Source organism: Pan troglodytes, chromosome 2 (genome assembly GCF_028858775.2).
Source record: "Pan troglodytes isolate AG18354 chromosome 2, NHGRI_mPanTro3-v2.0_pri, whole genome shotgun sequence".
NCBI lineage: Eukaryota > Metazoa > Chordata > Mammalia > Primates > Hominidae > Pan > Pan troglodytes.
In genome coordinates this window covers 59,643,665-59,649,671 of record NC_086015.1, presented here as the reverse complement: position 1 = coordinate 59,649,671, position 6,007 = coordinate 59,643,665, and the positions used below count along the sequence as shown (strand labels likewise).

Sequence of the window (6,007 nt, the reverse complement as noted above, 5' to 3'; positions counted from 1 at the left end):
TGGCTGGGGGGGGGGGGGGGGTGCAGTTAGAGTCAAATCGGGGTTTTAGTGGATAAGAAAGGGGACAGAATGGAAATGGGGTATGGATGATGCTAATATGAAGAATGTGCTTCAAGGCCTCCTGGCTATTTTTGCATGCAACCATCTTTCATATCCCTATAAGATAAAATCACCGTGAAGGGTCATAAACCACTGTCAGAGTATTTGACAAGCCCCATAGGTAGTTGTTCCGAGCTAGTAAAAGCATCTTAATTGGCCTAAATGACAACAGTTATGTTATAAATATCTAGAATTTATGACCTGAGAAGGCGTAATCACATCTTCCATCAGTTAAGTTTGCATAGGAGCAGCTTGAGGATTTAAGATAGGGCTGCAAGTTGGGGAAAATCTGATTAGCCTTAACTTTATGACAAACACAGAGCTAAGTGAATCCGAGTGCTTTCAAGTTCCTGATCCCTGGGAGTTAAAGGCAGTGGTGTTTCAGAGTCGGTAAAAGCCACCCAGTTCCCTCTGTGCAGCTGTCATTTTATTGGCCTTGTAAAGTCTTCCGTACACTGTGACAAATCCAAGACCATATACCTGCAAAGAAGAGATGTTTTAGATTATGGGGCACAGAGGAAGCAGACGGTGGGGTTAGAGGGTGAAAGCCTATGTGTTTATGCCGAGCCTTCTCCGGAATGTGCAGAGTCATTGTGAAAAGCAAGTCCGTGCTGCTTTAGGGCTCGCTCCAGGGTCTGATGAGACACCTCATTTTCTGTGGTAATTGAGGAAGCGAAATTCAAAGCAGGGTTTAAAAGTTGAGTTTATACATCTAAAAACCCCACACATCTTTCAAGTTAGCTGGAAATTACACTTGGATTTTTAAAATATGATTCATTTCCTGAATTTTTATTATGGGGATGGCATTATTATCAAGAGTACTACTACATCTAAAGCAAAAATCATAACAAAGCCAATCTGTGAAAGGATGGGTGTTTTAAGAGACACATTGTAGAGATAAATTTGATGTCATTGATCAACCAGGTCATTGCCTGGGGACTCGCTGGTCAATGGAGTGGAGTCATCTTTGAGGTAAAAGGCAAACAGCCAACTTAATCCCAATTTGCAGAGCTTCAAAGGTGAACAGTCATTTTGCCAGGCAATGAAGAGCTCAGGTTATCTATTTAATGCCAAAGTCTGTGAAGTCAGTGAAATTTCTTTAATGAATTTGAGAGCAATCCTTCAAAGAACCCTTGATTGAAACCCCTAGAGAGGCCAGTTGTCTTTGAACTCAAGAGATGAAGTTTATCCTAGATTAACCTGATCTTTCAGTTTGCTCTGTCTTGTAATGTAGAGACAGAGTTCTGAATTTAGAGAGAAGCGTTATGGTGCTTTGGCAGGCATATCCAAATCCGATGTGTTTATTATAGCAATGTAGGAACACTTTTAGCTTTGTTGGTAAGGAGGTCTACCAACCAAAGGATCCACTTTACATATGAAATTTTTGTACATGTCTACCATGTTCCAATAGTTTCTGAAGATCAGATGGGTCCCAAGGTATATACTCAGTTTGTTACTTCTCAGTGGGTATGAAACAAAACTTCAGTTTTGGTTTTATTATTATCGTACGTTTCACTGCACTTTCATACCCTTAAACCTTGCATCTCTCAAATCTGGAACTCTGTGCCTTACAATGTGGAAGAAATAGGAAATCTGGAACTGATTATGAAATTATGAAGCAGGGAGATGCAGAAATGTGCGAGGATCAGTGTACAAATGCATAAACCCTGATGCACACAAAGCCTGGTGTGAAGGACACATCACTTTGGATTGGAACCCTGCTTTTACATTTGAGCGTAACGCAACCTAGCATTTGCCTTGTGTAGTGCTTGGGAGCTTTTGGTGTTAACAGAATTCTTTTCTAAAGAAATTCTTTCGGATTTCTTCAGAATTTGTCCAGTTTCCAGGTTCCAATAGGAAAAACATGGACAAGGTTTTAATAGAAAAATAGTGCTCCAGATTTTTCAGTTGGCAAGCGCCGTACTTAAGAGCTGTTCCTGTTTTATTAAGTGGTACAGGTTAGCTTAATAGGGGAGTCCTCCACATTTGTACCATGATTCCAGGAAAGAGAGACACCTGGGTCCCCTGGAGAAGACACCTGTTGGGATTTTGAGCCCACTTGTGGTTTTACCATTCCATTCGCATCTCATTGGAGACTACGCTTGAACAACAGTTATATGTGCTGATAAGGCAAGACCAAATCCATCAGCGTTCTCTACTCCTGCCTCCTCGAGAAAGGATAGCTGGGTCTTCCCATGATGTTGTTTCAGCTTTTCCTGTTGATCAGGACAGTAATGATGGTGGTGGGAATGTTTTGTTTTTATTCAATTTTATTGTTTTGCTTTAGTGTTTTAACATTTCTAAAGGCAATGCATTTTTCTCATTAAACATTTCAAATAATTCAAAAATCTTTGCCAAAGAAAATAAAAGTCCCCTCTAATCCACCATCCAGAAATACTAACATTTTGGTGAACTATGTATCTTTCTAATTTTACTATATATAGACTCTTAAAAAGAATGGGATTATATTATAAATGTTTTTATAATCTGCTTTTTGAACTTAACATTGTATGTTGGACACTTTCCACATTAATAAATATACACCTATGGAATCATTTTTATAGTAACGGAGTATGGAATTTTGCATTCTTTAGCCAGTTATTAATGGTGAACTTTAGATGTTTTAAAATGTTCCCTAGTAGAATTCCCTAAAGCCTTTTGGGCTTAACCTTTATTCACTTAGCCAATAATTTCTTTGGAATAAATTCCTAAAAGGGAAGTTGCAAATTAATATTGATAAAGATTGTGAAATGGCCTCCCAGAGGTGATGCCCATTCACCCTGCTTTAATGCCTTGAATGGCACCACCTCTCTGTACTTACCCCAAGTCTCTTTGTTTGGTGTTGCTTTGCTTTTCCAATTTAACTCCAATAGGTAAAGAGCTCTCAGTATTTTTCTTCTGGGTGGTAGGGTACAAACCAACAAAAACAACCAACATGCTTAATTTGCAAGTTGGTTCAGGGAGAGATGAAAAATATCTTTACAGAAGTAAACACCAATCTTATGACTGCCCATATGATATACCCCATTTCTCCCACCACCGAGATTTGTATAGTTTCTCTCCTGTCAGTATAATGCTCTATCTAAAATTTTAGAGGTTTCAGAATGGGTTGCCTATCCCAGTTTCCTTGTGAAAACAATTTTCTTTATTGTAAGTAAAGATTTCTAGGCCTTGGTCAATAAAAGAGAAATGGCCAGTGCTAGAAAGAGTCAAGTGGCCCCACTTCCCTTGCTCCAGATCTTAAAAACACCTAAAATGAAGCTCAATTAACTGGTTAATTTTTGCTGGTCATACGTTTTGAATGTGGAACTTCTGGGCCATTTGAGGGGTCTGACATTCTGGGCCCTTTTATCCTTTTATTGGTGAATTCACTGAAGTGTAGGCAGACAGAAAATGTTCAAGTGGCAGGCAGATAAACTTGTTAAATCCCTGGAAGTCTTTCCTTCTTTGCTCTGGGAGTTTATCATCTTGGCAGAGTTAAAAGGCAATTAGGCCTGCAGGTCTTTCCTGGCTTGTTTATTGGTGGTTTACACATGGGTGTTGAAGAGACAGGGCCATATTAAACATTCTGATCCTGCTGGCCGGAGGGGAACGAGACCTCAGCCCAACTTGGTAAGTCTCCTTGAGAGACAGCCTTGCCAAAACGCTGGAGGAAAATTGTTTAAATATAGTACCTGTGCCCCACGATGCTCATTGTTGGTGGAAAATTGCAGTCGGCTTGCTTCATGCTGTGTTCCATTTCCTGGGAAATGGTTTTATGGAAGGACATTTGATGAAAAAGTTCATTCCTTCTGTAATTGTTAGCTGCCCCTGTGGTGTGAGTTAAGGTAGAGGCGCACTGGAAATATTTCTTGCCCCAAATCTCTAGGTCAAGCCCCTTGCATGAGAAGGGAAGGCTATCAGTTTGAAACTGGGTGAGGGACAGATTTCCATTAAGTCCTCTGGTCCCTCTGAGTTCTCAGAGTCTCCCCAGCCAGGCTGATCTTGGGCAAAATTTGTAAAGGAGGTGGGTCTTGGGTTTTTGCAATCACTTCTTCCTTTTCTCACACCCTGCCTTCCATCGGCAAAGCCTGCAGGCTGCCTCCCTGGGATGAAGATACAGGGTTGGAGTGACGCCTAACTCCTTCACACCCATGTGTTAGTGAAGTGAAATGGCTCATCACTTCACCTCCTCCCCTGTTTTTCACAGTCAGCTTGGGCACTCATCTTAATAGAAGAAGTGAGAATTGCCAGGGTTCAATTTGCTGGGCTCAGGGGTCAGGCACTCCTGGGTTCCACTTCTGGCTCTGTGTCTAACTGTGTGCCTTGAATTTCCTCTCTAATCTCAAGTTTTTTCTATTTGTAAAATAGGGACAAAGCTAGTCCCTACCATGCTAGTTTGTTGAGAGACTAAATAATGCACGGGAAGTGCTTAACATAGTGCCTGGCACTTAAAAAAAAAAAAAGCACAATAACTGGTAGCTTTTATGATTAAAATGTGCTTTATTTGTCTAACACGTATATGTAAAATATATATTATGTATATGTGTATATCTAACACACATATATGTAGTATATATATGTGTGTGTGTATACATTTACACAGTCCACTGACAATTATATTTTTTGACAAGATGTAGCTATTTTTGTTTTACCAGTCTAGGGTGTTACTGAAATATAAAAATGTATCTGTATAAAATGAGAAAATCCTTGCTCAGGTCCAGAATACTTGGAATTTAAGGACTTTCCGTTTCCACAACTGGCCATTGTACTCAGCGGCCAATGGAACTCCTTTCCTAAGTGGCTGCTACTTATCCAAATCTTGGTTCCTCAGGAGTTAGGCACCCTGCCTTCATTTTCTCAACTAAAGAAAACACAACAGATAACTGCAGCTTTTATTCTCAATCTGACCTTTCATGTTGTGAAACTCTTTTGCCATAGTGTCTTGCCAGCGTCTGCACAAGGACTTCCTCTAGCTGAGTAATGTGGTTCTGATTAAGGACATCCTATAAGACCCAGGAGGATGGCCTGGGAAGGAAACCAGCCTGAGACACTAGAGTGAATTTCCATCCCTCAGTCAGATATATGATATTAAAGACCAGAAGGTATATGGAGTTTGTCGTTGGAAGACTCAGAAACAAAATTAAAGCAAATGGCTGACAAATTGGCTGTCTTTTATGCAAAGTTGACAAGTAAGCTGCCTCTTACCCGAAAGAGGATATGCAGAGCCCTCCGGCCAAATGGCTCGGCAGGCAGTCAGCAGGTCTTTTGAAGTTCCTGCTCACATGCCACTTTTAACAGCAAGGCCTCTGCTGAATTGCTTCCTCGTAAAGACATGGAAACTTAATTTTCACCGAAAATATCATAGTTCCAACAAGGATCATTCATTCCTCTCCTTAGTGCATGTAATATTGGGTAAAATACCTGTGTTATGTACAAATGAGGTATTTTTTTTCTCCTTACAGTTTTATGAATTAGGCTATAAATATTAAACCTTACTTTATTTCGCGGATGCTAAGACCTTTCCCTGGGGCCCACTAGGCACTGGCTCACTCCTGCCATAGTCAGGAGGTGAGGTGATTGTGACCAACAATGGAAGATCCCATTTGCTCTCCCTGGATTCATGGAGGCTCTATCCACAGGAGGAAGGACAAGAGGGCTGTGCAGTGGGCAATGGCGTTTGGAGAGCTTGGAGTTTCTCTATCAAATATCTAAGAATCTACTAATAGTTGTAATTCTAATATGATTTTCTTGTTAATCTCTGTCAAGCCATGAAATCTGATATGTTAACCATGACTAAGCCATGAAATTTGTCAACTTTGTCTGTGATTTACACAGGCTCTGAGTATTTTATTTTTTAACTCTTAATACAAAGTGTAGAACAGTACTTCCCAGTACGCTTTTCCCAGCAGGCAGCTGGTATCCTATG

At 40.4% G+C, this 6,007-nt stretch overlaps 1 protein-coding gene across 14 annotated transcripts in view; it reads left to right on the top strand.

Annotated features, from left to right (window-relative positions):
- Positions 1–6,007, top strand: part of ERC2 (ELKS/RAB6-interacting/CAST family member 2) — a 965,515-nt gene that overhangs the window by 850,770 nt on the left and 108,738 nt on the right. The gene's annotated exons all lie outside the window — the stretch shown is intronic.